This window comes from Danio rerio, chromosome 11 (genome assembly GCF_049306965.1).
Source record: "Danio rerio strain Tuebingen ecotype United States chromosome 11, GRCz12tu, whole genome shotgun sequence".
NCBI classification, from domain to species: Eukaryota; Metazoa; Chordata; class Actinopteri; order Cypriniformes; family Danionidae; genus Danio; species Danio rerio.
The window spans coordinates 6,394,445-6,408,445 of record NC_133186.1 but is presented as its reverse complement, the minus strand read 5'-3'; the positions used below and the strand labels follow the sequence as shown (position 1 = coordinate 6,408,445).

The 14,001-nt window shown below is 33.0% G+C and overlaps 2 long non-coding RNA genes across 4 annotated transcripts in view; one reads left to right on the top strand and one right to left on the bottom strand.

Annotated features, from left to right (window-relative positions):
• LOC137496666 (uncharacterized) lies at nucleotides 1-3,482 on the top strand. 3 transcript variants are annotated; one of them, XR_011017166.2, is made up of 6 exons: nucleotides 1-45; nucleotides 1,658-1,715; nucleotides 1,805-1,898; nucleotides 2,022-2,179; nucleotides 2,275-2,370; nucleotides 2,545-3,482. It is a non-coding gene; the product is annotated as an uncharacterized lncRNA (long non-coding RNA). The 3 variants fall into 3 exon arrangements; XR_012386951.1 differs by having other exon boundaries at nucleotides 1-702; XR_012386952.1 differs by lacking the exon at nucleotides 1-45 and adding an exon at nucleotides 404-740.
• Nucleotides 1-14,001, bottom strand: part of LOC141376522 (uncharacterized) — a 195,428-nt gene that overhangs the window by 145,214 nt on the left and 36,213 nt on the right. The window lies entirely within an intron of this gene.

Below are 14,001 nucleotides of genomic sequence, written 5' to 3'. Positions count from 1 at the left end.
ATTCGTTTTTTTCAAGATGGCGGATCGGCCTCGCTTCACACTACAGTAAGTAAAATATTTACAAATCCAAGAAATATTAAATGTATGTTTTAATTAATATAATCACAGTAACAGTTCAATGTAATGTAGAGTTAATCAGGGTGCGTTTACATGTCGTACATTACAGAAAACATATTTAGCCTCACTTGTTGCTAACTAACGTTAACATTACTGTTTAAAAAGTTAGAATCAGTGCAATGTTAGCGTTAGTTGTAATGTGTTAACTCTGAATTTTAACAGAGTGTGATAAAGACAAAAATATTTAAAAAAAAATATTTTAAATATTTAAAATCGGCAGATTACATTTTTCAAAAAAATTTAAATCTTGGCGCGAGTATGCCTTTTCTCAGCCTGTGCTGAAGTTGTCATGGAGACGTGCGCTCTCACAACCGCATGTCATGGCGCTGCGCTGAACTCCATCCAGTCTGTGAATGTGGTATTATCTTCGCGATCTGTAGGCACTTCGGAAACGAAAGGCGCAAGAAACGTAACGTTAATCATAACTCAAATGATCTCCGACTAAACACTTAACGGTATTTTCTGATGACGCGCAAAAACGTAGTCTCAAAACTTAACTCTGTCACACGCAGCTTGTTGCTTGCTGATCCATGTATGAGCATAGCCTGACGGAGAACATTTAAGCTGCGCTCCTCACCTGAGCAGGTACAGAGCAGAGCTTCATTTTACACTACCACATTGAGGTAAAGTTGGTTTTATATTCATACATTCATTTAGTAACAACTTGTGACTCGCTCCATATATTGTTTACCATGGTACTTTGTCTATTCGTTCTGAAATCACATGCAAGTATGACATGAAAACAACATTACACTAAATGCACTATTTTTTTTGACTGAACAATGTTGTACTTTGAAAGTCATTGGCTGCTAATATGATTTCACCATTAAGAATATGCAAAAATTACCTTTCTGAAATTATATTATTAAGGTGAAAGTCTGAATGTGTAAATATAAAACTAACTTTACCTCAATCACCAGCACTGATCAACACTTAATATTTCCTCGCGCTTAAGACGACATCTCTGCATATCAATGATTACCTGATTAATGCGATCAGTTAAGTGAGTTTAAATGTCATTTAGGTCAAATGTATTTTAAAGGTATGATAAAAGTTGTTTTTTTTTCAATCTATTTTTTAAAATGTCTACTCTGGAGAGAATATAAACAGCCTAAAAAACAAAGTATGCATATCTATAACACATTAATACAAAATTATGTTATTAAATAAAATAATAACAAAACAAAATATTCAAGACGTGGTAAAGAAGACAGTTTTCTGATGTGCAAATTTTGTAGCTTAAAATATATTTATATCTTAAAAATATAAATATTTTAGTCTATATATTTTTACATCATTAGACAATAAGGTACGTTTTGTTATTTCTAGCTTTTAAAATCAGGCCTTAAATTTCTTTGTCGTCCTATTCAGTTTTAGAAATTTCAATACTGTTTAAATTAAATCTGTGTTCATCAAATCAAAGCAACTAACATGATAATCAGCTCTATTGCTAACCGTTTTGGAGGTTAACGTTAGACATCATGTAATTGTACTACTTCCACTCTCAGCTAAATGACACTGTGACTTTGTGTACTTACAGAATTGAAGGTCAGGTGTTGCTGACTACAGATAGGTTCTTAAATGGAGGCATGTGAAAGGTGGGTAAAATATTTATTTTGTACTACTATGCCTGGCATATCCAGATAAAATAAATATTACAGTGTATTTATCAATGATACTTTTGCAGCAAGGAAAGTGAAACTTCAGCTAGACCTTGAGTTCAGTTTACAACATGAAAATCCTGATTTCAACATCTGATCAACACCTGATTTTCATCTGAGGTAAAAAATAGATAAGTAAATGAAACATAATAATAATATTAATACATTTTTTCTAGAATTGTATATTTTGTGGCGTGGGTTTGTTTTATGAAATTCTCTCTTGTTTCTTTTTGCTGTTTGCAGAGTACCAACATGTTACAAATGAGAATTTTCCCCACAAATTCTTTGCAAAACTGGACCACCACCTATTTAATTTGATGACAATTTTAAGGCAAACAGCATCCAAAACTGGCAAGACAGCAGATACCCTGGCTAATCTTTTAAAGGTTTATGATGAGCAGGTATGTTTGGGGTCACGTGTTAAAGTATACATTAAAATATAATTTGAATTATTATTATTTTTTTAATTTTTAAAAAATTGATTCTTGATTTCCAGGAACTGAATGATGTCAGTTCATGACGGACTACTCTTATCAGAGGTCTTTTGGTCTTGCTGCGTGAGCGTGACTTAAGATTCTTTAGGAACACCCTGGTAAGACTTCATTCATTCTTTTCACAATTAGGCATGTTTAATGAAAAGATGAAAGTTTTGAAAACTTTTACTTAATAACATATTTGTAATCAAGAATAGTTGATGAATCATATAATATTGGCTCAGTCATTTTGATACTGTCCTTACATTAATATCCTTGAATTATGTTTTTAGATTGATAATCCTGCTGACTGAAGATACTTTATTGGCCCTGCATTCACTGAGGGTCTCTGTTGTCCTGAAGAATGAATTGGACACCACCCACAGCACACTTCCAGACCTTTCTTGTCTTGTATGGATTAATGTATGCTCTTCACATAATATATAGTAAAGGACTTTGAACTTGTGCAAAAAGTTTTGCTTGGCATGGATGATGGAAAATAAAAAGTCTCGCAGCATGGAAACCTTAAAGAATGAGTTGATGTAGAGCTTTTTTTTTTTTTTAACTTAATAAAGACTGTCTCTGGGGTAGTAACTTCAAAACATTTATTTACCTTTAATTGGTAAGTATGCATTTTATTATATATAGGGATAGTTTGTCCAAATGTAAAATTCTGTCATTTACTAACTCTTCACTTGTCCCAAACCTGCTTGAATTTCTTGCTTTTGTTGAACACAAAAGTTAAGTAAAGCTGACAACCTGTAACCACTGACTTTCTAATAGGAAAACAAATACTGTGGAAATCGGTGGTTACAGGTCTCAGCTTTTTTTTTTTTTGGTCAAAAATAACCTTTTAAGTGTTCAACAGAAGAAAGAAACTCAAACAGGTTTGGAATAAGTAAATGACAGAATCAGTCGCCCTGGTCGCTAATTCAACCCAGCTGGACCATCATCAACACAGGATCGTTCACAGCTGGACGTCATCTAGTGGAGAGGCATATAAACCAAGCCCACGCAAGGAGAAGATGAGCTTCATTCACCCAATGACTCCATGCGCTAACGCTTGTCTCTCCACAGCAGACTCCAGCTCGTGATGATCCCACATCCGACTACTCACTGTCCTTCACTTACTTCCCGGAGCACCAGAGCACCTCACCTTAAAGAAGAGCACCGTTTACACCCCATTCACGTTGTAAATAAAGCACCCTCCGGGGACTTGTCTGTAAACTTATCCAACTGTGTTGCTGTTTTCCCTCTGCCTCGCTGCAATATATATATATATATATCTGCTCTCCGTTAAACAGAAATTGGGGGAAAAAATAAATGGGGGCGAATAATTCTGACTTCAACGAGATATATATATATATATATATATATATATATATATATATATATATATATATTTACAGTTTCTGTGTAGTTTACACTAAACGAGTCACTTCACAGAATGTGCACTTATTATTTTTTTTAACGAATGCCTTAAGACTAAGTTTTACACTTATTAATGTATTATTAAATTTTATCAAACTTATAGTTGTTTTTTCTTGAGGCTCTTATGTCTGATATCATATTTACATTGTGGGTAATTTCTATTAATTTCAGAATAGTGTTCATTTTCAATCTCTTTATGTCTAATAGTTTTTATTGTTTTAAGACATTTGTAATTGCATAGGAGACAAATTTGAAAGTACTGCTGGACATTTTTTCTTTAACAATAAATGTCTAAAATGGTATTGTCTGTGTGTTTTAAATTACAGATTTATTTTGACAGATTTATGGGGTTTAAAGATTAAAATAATGGCTAATTTTATTTGTGAAACTGACGATGGAGAAGTTAATTTTAAAAAATGCTATCAAAATGAATGAGCTGGGTGACTAAGTATGTAAAGGTGAGATAAATAATTAAAAATAAGTTAATTGCTATTAAAATGTATGAGCTGGGTGATTTAAGTATTTAAAGTTGAAAGAAATTAAAGCAATTAAGTTAATTGGTATTAAAATGTATGAGCTGGGTGACTAAGTATTTAAAGTTTGGAAAAATTAAAACAATTAAGTTAATTGGTATTAAAATGTATGAGCTGGGTGACTAAGTATTTAAAGTTTGGAAAATTAAAACAATTAAGTTAATTGCAATTAAAACGTATAAGCTGAGTAACTTGGGTATTTTAAGTTAGGTGAAGTGTCTTGCATGAGTACAACAAACTCAAAACTTAATGTTTCTGTTTACTTAAAATAGATAATTTCATAACTTAAAAAATTTGACGTAACTGATTACCTCAAATTTTTTGAGTTTTGTCAACTTATTCGGGATTACAGTGTGTATTTATTCATGTTAGTTAACTTTAGTTAATGAAAATACAGTAGTTCATTGTTAGTTCATGTTAACTTATGGTGCATTAACTAATGTTAACAAGCATGGACTTGGATGTTAATAATGCATTAGTAAATGTTCAGTTATGATTAAATGCTGTACAAGTATTGTTTATGATTAGTTCATGTTAGTAAAATCATTAACTAATGGACCTTATTGTAAAGTGTTACCATAATAATAATAGTTTTGATAATTTTCCTATTTAGTCAAACATTTGCCATGATGTCCAAAATAAAGTGAGACAAATGATGACACATTAGATTTTCGAGTATATGTAAAAGGAATTATAAAAATTAGTAATTTCCATGTAGTCAATGTATACATTGATCTAATTTACAGAAAAGGCACTATATTGTCATCATTATCAGGATATGAGATTACTTATATCGAGTTATGAGATTTTTGTGATATCGCCCAGCCTAATTTGCAGCATTATAAAGAGTTGTGATGAAATGAATTCTAAACCAAATGCACTGAAAAAAAAATGCTGTCTGCAAAATTGTTGCAAACAATTCATTTGTGTTGAATTTAAACAAACAAATTACATTTAGTATTGTTCAACTTAATTTGTTTGTTTAAATTCAGCCCAGATAAATTGTTTACAAGCCCTTAACTTAAAATTTTTAGTAAATCCAAGGAATCATTTTTGAGTGATTTTTTTTCAGTGTACATCTACATGCATACACACAGTCCCACACTTGTGGTTCAACATTTAGCAATACAACAACAGTATTAGCAGTTAGTTGACTTTATAAAAGTGAATAAACCAATTGCCATGAAAATAAGTAAATGAACCGTGTGCATAATTAAAAAATAAGGGTAAATTTAACAGATCCAAGTTGCACTGAGTTTACTCACTTTTTATTAAGTCAATTTGTCTTCACAAGGAGGAACACTCCACTTTTTTTTTTTTTTTTTTTAAAGGCTCATTTTACAAGTGTCCTAGTGGATATATTTATCATTAATATTTATTACTATTGTTTATTTGTGTGTTTACTGCCCATTGGGAGTGGTTATGTTGTGTGTTTCTCTTTTACTTCCACTGTGTGTGATTGGGCCCAGGTGGTGCTCATCATTGGAGCGTCCTGCAGTAATGCGCTGCAACAAAAGAGCAGTGTGTCTCAACCAGCCTGATATCACGAGAAAACATAAGTATTTTACGTTTTGCCAGTTTAGTGGCTAATTCGTACGAATTCGTACGAGTTCAGTCGTACGAAATGGTACGATTTTAAAAAGGAGGCGTGGCACCTGACCCCACCCCTAACCCCAACCGTCATTGGGGTATAAGCAAATCGTACTAAATTGTACGAATTAGATCGTACGAATTCATACGAATTAGCTACTAAATGAAAAAGTTACGAATTGCCGTGAGATTGTGTTGTATCAACCCACGGAGAGGTTCACTTCTCCCCCGCTCCAGACTGTGGTGGTCATACGTTGTGGTTGTTGATCTGGTTGGTTATAGAAAGAAGTTTAATAGGCTATTGAGTTCAATTTAACTTCTGTCTGTTGAGAAACTTGTTTGTTTTTGCATTGCGGAATTTTACAGGCAGTGTGTCTGTTTTTCTTAGTTGTGTAATTTAAGTGTGTGTGTGTGTGTGTGTGTGTGTACGTGTTTTTGTGACATATCAGGACACAAATCTGTATAATGACATGGGTATGACACAGTTATTACAAAAAGGAGGTGAAATATGAGGACATTGGTGACGTCCTCATTTCTCAAAATGCTTATAAATCCTAAAGGACGAGTTTAATCAGAGAGTAAAGCTGCACACAGTCTCCTGTGATGGTTGGGTTTAGGGGTGGGGTGGGGTGAGGGCAATACAACATACGGTTTGGACGGTATAAAATGAATGGAAACCTATGTAATGTCCCCACTTTTCACAAAAACAAACATGTGTGTGTGTGTGTGTGTGTGTGTGTGTGTGTGTGTGTGTGTGTGTGTGTGTGGTATGTAAAAGGTAATTTTATTGTTTCTTTGTCTGACGTTTTGGTTTACAAGTTGAAGCTGTAGGGAGAGGGTGCCATTTTTGTATTTGTTTGACTGTTCATAGTAAGGGAGTTGAGGAAAGCCTTTGTTGTTTCGTTTCTTTTCTTTTACCTGAAAGTAGGTTATTTAGTACTTCTCCTGAGCTAGACCTGTTTTGTTTGTTGTTTTGGTTAATCCTTCTCCTGAAGATTTATGCTTCATTTATTGTTTATTGATTGAGAACCAAATAATAAAATATTTAAGTTTACTCTTGTGGTTGTTTCACATTTCTGAGGTAGGATTGAAGTGTTCCCTCAATTTTTTGTTTATTTAATTTATATACAATTCATTGATTTGGTCTTCTTTTTCTCAAATTCTAAATTTTTTACTTTTTTCTTTGTTATTTTCCTTCCCCAACCCTAGACCAAAAAGGGGAAGGGATGTAACATTAAGCGGTTGACATGAACCATTTTAAACACCATTCAGATGATTTCTTGTTCAGATGGGGTCATTAACTTAGCCTAGCATAATTCATTAGCACAGATTTGTATACACTGCATATACCATTCCGCCTGGTCGAGGCAATTAATGGCAGCAGATTTTCTTGACTATCACACCAGAATGAGAGTATAGTTCCTAGTGATATCGACCTAAAATAGTCACCTTTCATTTTTTGTCGGTCTTATTACCCAATGTAACTACAGAGGCCTCAAGGTTTAAGAATGTAGAATTATAGAATAAATATGAATAAAATATAAATCACTTTCAAAAAGTAATGATTACACACCCAACATAAAATACTGTTAAATAAAATGCCAAAGTGAAAACATTGTACATTTCCAGATTTCTCCCAGTGCTTTTATTCATGTTTCTGTCTGCATCCCTGTAATAGAGTGTGATATTGCGCTCATGTTCATTTTAATTCATATTAATTAATCTTCACTTAGTCTCCGATTTATCAGACGTCACCAAAGCGAAATGAACTGCCAACTATTCCAGCATATGTTCCAGCCGCAACCCAGTACTGGAGAACACCCATACACTCTCACATTCACACACTCACACACTATGGCCAATTTACTTTATTCAATTCACCTATAGAGCATGTCTTTGGGCTGTTTAAACAGGAGCACCCGGAGGAAACCCACACGAACACAAGGAGAACATGCAAACTCCATACGGAAACGCCAACTAGCCCAGCCGGCACTCGAACCAGTGACCTTTTTGCTGTGAGGTGACAGTATCAACCACCATGCTGCCCCACAATACACAGAAAGGCTAAAAATTTTGACTTCAACTGCTCATAAAGGCTCTACATTATTACGCTATAAACAATGCTAAAAGGATATGGAATGTTCAGTGTTAGGACTGAAAGAAGTAAGATGTTTAGGGTGTCACATAAATTCTACTGTAAGCCTTAGAAATGAGATACAGATGAACTTAAGACCATCTGTAAAATAGCACCACAAAATATGACTTCATAAAAAGTGAATAACAGCATGTCAGGATTAGATAATATATGCATATATCATTTGTGCAGTGTAGCGTGATCACATACATCTGCCGAATTCTAGAAACGCAGAGATGTTCTTGCGACAAAACAACAAAACGGAGCTTTACAAAACGATGCCTAAATCAATCAAGAAAAACAGTTCTCCATATGGGACTAATCAACATTCCAGTCATCAGTGGTGTCTGGTAGCATGGCCAGTTAATTCCCCAAAGAGGCTAAAGTGTCTTCTTACACTTTTTACAAGTTGAAGAGAAACTTTCTTTGAAAGCAAATGGAGCTCCCTTTTTTGGGGTTATTTATTTATTTATTTATTTATTTATTTATTTATTTATTTATTTATTTATTTATTTATTTATTTATTTATCTCTCTCTCTTTATCTATCTATCTATCTATCTATCTATCTATCTATCTATCTATCTATCTATCTATCTATCTATCTATCTATCTATCTATCTATCTATCTATCATCTCTATATATTTATTTATTTATTTATTTCTCTCTCTTTATTTATCTATCTATCTATCTATCTATCTATCTATCTATCTATCTATCTATCTATCTATCTATCTATCTATCTATCTATCTATCTATCTATCTATCTATCTATCTATCTATCTATCTCTCTATATATACATATTTATTTATTTATTTATTTATTTATTTATTTATTTATTTATTTATTTATTTATTTATTTATTTATCTCTCTATCCATCTATCTATTTATCTACCTATCTATCTATCTATCTATCTATCTATCTATCTATCTATCTATCTATCTATCTATCTATCTATCTATCTATCTATCTATCTATCTATCTATCCATCCATCCATCCATCCATCCATCCATCCATCCATCCATCCATCCATCCATCCATCCATCCATCCATCCATCCATCCATCTATCTATCTATCTATTTATTTATTTATTTATTTTAAACAAATCTTGCCCTTACTAAATTCAGGAATGGGCAGTATTTATGATGCAAGTATTTAAAATACATACTTTAAATACAAAATAGTATTTTGTAAGTAGTATTTTATAGGGTTTATGAAAACAGCTGAATATTTTGTATATAAATACTTGTGTCTTGTATTTTTGTGTTTTTAAAATACTGTAAAATACCTTGTAAGGAGTCTAAATGATGACATTGTAAAAATGTGGCCTTTAGTAGTTGTGTTTTCTCATTTATTTAACAAGACTAGACTAGAAAATTGATTAATGTTGAAGTTGGTCAATGCTTGGAGTATGGATGGAAATTGTGCAATATGTACTGTATAAAGAAAATATCAGACAAAAAGCAGGGGTAGATTCAGGAGCAAGTCAAAATAAGACAGGAAAATAAGACAAACAACATAAAATAAGTCTTACAGATATCATGTTTTATATTGTGTATTGAAGAGTGCAATTACAAAAAAACATGATTTTTTTGGAAATAACTAAAACTGGAGATTTTGGTAGATTTTAGAAATCGTGACTTTACATTTTTACATTTAAAACGACTTACTTTTTTAGCAAATTATGTGAACAAAATTTTTAAATAACCTTTTTATGTATTGCCATTTTAATATATTAGACTGTTAAAGAGATGGTGGCAATTTTCACAATAGATAGAGCTAGAGATATATAGTACTATATCCCAACTCAACATATGCATTGAATGGTTTTTACAGGGATTAAAGAGATCATTTTATTTATTTATTTTTTCATTTATTTTATTTTATTATTATTTTTTTATTTGATTTTGTTTGTTTTGCTTTATTTAATTTATTTTATTAAAGCATATTTATTTTGTTTGTTTAGTTTGTTTTGCTTTGTTTCATTTTATTTTTTATTTTATTTAATTCATTGTTTTTGTTTATTTGATTTTGTTTTGCTTTATTTCATTTATTTATTGAATTGTATTTATTTTATTTGTTTTGTTTGTTTTGCTTTATTTCATTTATTTTATTTATTTATTTTATTTTTTAAATTTGTTTTGCTTTATTTCCTTTATTTTATTAAACTGTATTATTTTATTTGTTTTGTTTGTTTTGCTTTATTTCATTTATTTTATTTAGTTTTTTATTTTATTAAATGTTTTTTATTTAACTTTATTTTATTTGTTTTGCTTAATTTAATTTATTTTATTCTTTTAATTCTTTTATTATTTTTTTTTTGTTTTATTTTTTATTTATTTCTTTATTTATTTATTTTTCTTTATTTCATTTATTTGATCAGGATTGATCAAAGAAGCCTGTTGATGGAAGGTTTGCAAAGAAATGTCATGCTCCCTTGTAAAAGTATTTTACAGTAATTTCAAAATACAAAATACAGTATTTTATTTTGATACATGTTGTGGCTGCTGTATTTTGTGGTTTATTTTGATACTTGTATAACTGAGGTATTTGGTATTGTATTTTAAAATTTCAATCCCTGACTATATTACCCTCAACTTAAAACTGGAAGTAAAATTCATGTACAACACTTTCTTTTCTGCAGACCTTAAGATTAGGAGGTCAACAGCCTGCAAATGACTGTAAAAAGTAAGAATTCTCATGGTCAAATGTCTAAGTTGTTTTTTAGAAATGGAATTCCCCTAAATGCAGCACAACTGAGAAATTGGCACTCAATGAACTGTTGTCAGTCTCGCTGCCAAAGACCAGCACCAGATCACAGGCTGTTTTGTATCTGTCACAGAAGCGATGACATCTTTGTCTTCTTTAAATCTGCTTCCAAAATTCAGCAGGTCGGTTCAAATAATTCAGGTCAGGTTCACATGTTCAATTCAGGACACAGCCTCCCCTCCCATACAGTGTTTTCACTTGCCTTAATGCAACACAGGCTTGTTGTGAATGTACCCCCATTTGCATTTCTGGAAAGCACGAATTATAAAGCAAGCGGTACGAATTTTAAATGAACAATACAGGGCAGGGGGGTCACAGCAGCACAGTAAGGACCACGATCGCCTCACCGCAAGAAGACCACTGGTTCGAGCCCCGGTTAAGTCAGTTGGCATTCCTGTGTGGAGTTTGCATGTTCTCCCCATGTTCGCGTGGGTTTCCTCCGGGTGCGCCATTTTCCCTCACATGTCCGAAGACATGCGATATAGGTGAATTGGGTAAGCTAAAATTGTCCGTAGTGTATGTGTGTGAATGAAAATGTATGGGTGTTCCCCAGTGATGGGTTGCAGCTGGAAGGGCATCTGCTGTGTATAACGTGCTGGATAAATTGGTGGTTCATTTTGTTGTGGCAACCCCTGATTAACAAAGGAACTAAGCCGAAAAGAAAATGAATAAATGAATATATATACATTTTTAATCCAACGCAATCTCACGGCAATTCGCAACTTTTTGATTTAGTGGCTAATTCGTATAAATTCGTACGATCTAATTCGTACAATTTAGTACGATTTGCTCATCACCCAATGACGGATGGGGTTGGGTGCCATGCCTCCTTTTTAAAATCATACATTTTCATATGACTGAACTTGGATGAATTCGTATGAATTAGCCACTAAATAAAAAAAAACGTAAAATACTTACGTTTCCTCGTGAGATCAGGCTGATTTAATCGCAAAATTGTACACTGAATGACAGTATTTACACAGCTGATGCAAAGCGTGTGCTTGTGACTGGATGTGACACTTCCTGGTGACGTGGAGCTTGTCTGCGAAACACAGCACATTATGTTAGCTGACTAATCAGAGCCTCTTTAGGGCGAGCTTTCAGAAGAACTTGGAAATATGATTGTCGTTTTCATGTAGCTGTATATAATCAAAGTAAGATGAATGAAAAAATAACTTGATGGTTTTACAAATGAAGCACAAGCACACATTTGTTTGCAATTTATAAACACAACCAAGCCTTAAAAATACACTCTGAAACACCATCACCCACCTAAGATTCCAAATTATGAAACATAAGCTCAAGTATCGTAAAATAGATAGATAGATTTTTTAAATTGTTTATTTTGAGGTGAAAGAATCAGACTTGTTCTTCTTCTTGTACTGCTTCTTGTACTACCAGAATATGGCAGTAAGTAATTCTGAAAGTTCATTTCAAGCCCATCTCCTACACTGATAGCTTGGTGTTGCTCATTGTTGGTATCTGCTGACAGCATGATTTCCTCACCACTTTGTTGTGTCTGATTTGAACTTGAGCCAGATTCTTAAGAGTCATTCTCAATGTGTCTTGAAAACAGTCTTTAACTATGACAGCTTGTGATTCTTACTAAGTGGGGGTATTATTTCAGCGTTATTTACTTTAGTAAAGTGTTGGAGAATCTGATACCTTGTACTTCTGGAGATTCAAAGTAGCCTGCAGTTACTTGAGATTGATGAGTTCCTGATAGGTTAAAGGGTTAGTTCAACCCAAAATTTTCAATTCTGTTATTAATTACTCGCTCTTATGTTGTTCCGATAACCTGAGACATTCGTTCATCTTTGTTCATTATAAATTAATATATTTTAAAACAAAATTCGAGAGCTCCCTTATCCTCCATAGTCAGCACTCATGAGACGTTCAAAGTCCAGAACAGAAACCATAAAACCCACTTGACTGTAAAAATATATTTGCTTGCTGATATCTTCCACATCAAGTGTGTGTTTGCAACGCTTGCATGTTGCGCTGCTGACTTTAATGGCAATACCTTGTACTGCTCAAAGGACAACACCTTGTACTGCCCATGTAGGTAAACAGAGCTGAATTTAGTTTTTTTTTTTTATTATTGTATGCACAAAAGTGTTTTGGAGCTTTGTATGATTACAATTAAACCACTGAGAGTCACATGAAATGTTTGCAACCCAGGCTCATTCTGAAAACGTAGTCTCGTGGACGTTTCTGGAGACAGCGAAATATGTCTCGGGAGGTACGTATTTTTGCAGTTTTTGTTTTTAGCAAATCCTCGGGAGGCCGCCTGATGCGCTTTTTCGCATCTCAAATGCCTCTCGTTTCCGCCCACGATGTTCTCGCGTGAACCCACCAGAGGCTGCTGAATGATTACTGAATGATTGCAGATGGACTGAATGATTGACTGGGTGACCTGCCAATCGACCGACCCATCATCCTCCTTTCCTAAACCCAACCAATTTTACTGATTGACCCACCTGCCTGCTTACTTTACTCTGTTAAACATCATTTGGGAAATATTTAAATAAGAAAAAAAATTCAATGGGGGCTAATAATTCTGACTTCAAATATGTTTTATGTATCTTTTTTTGGTCCCACTTTATATTAAGTGTCCTTAACTACTATGTAGTTGCATCAAAAATAAATACAATGTACTTACTGTGTTCATAATGTATTTGAAAACACTTGTGGTGCTCTTGAGTTGGGATAGAGGTTGGGTTATGGACAGGTTTGGTGGTATGGGTAGGTTTAATGGTGGGTTAAGGTGTAGGGAATGGTCAGCAGTGTATTTACAAATGTAATTACACAAGTTATTTACAGATGTAATTACATACAGGTATTTAAACAAGCATAAGTACACAATAAATACATGTATTTACACAATAAGTAACATTGTACATTGTAATAAGTACATTGTAACACACTAATAATTCCTGTGTAAGTACATATTAGTTAAGGCCAATTAATATAAAGTAGGACCCTTTTTTATTTATTTGATTTACTCTACTTTTTAAGGTAAGAAGTTGCAAACAATTTATGTGGGCTGAATTTAGACAAACAAGTTCAATTAGATAATGTTCAACTTAACTTGTTTGTGTAAATTCAGCCCATATAAACTGTTTGCAACTGCTTACCTTAAAAAATGTGAATAAATCTAAAGAATCAGTGCTAGAATAATCAAAAACAGGGATAAAATCACTTAGGACATCTTCAGTTTGCATTCTTTGCTGTTGAAATAGTCTTCCCAACCCTATTCACAACGCCAAATCCCTGATAATATTCAAGA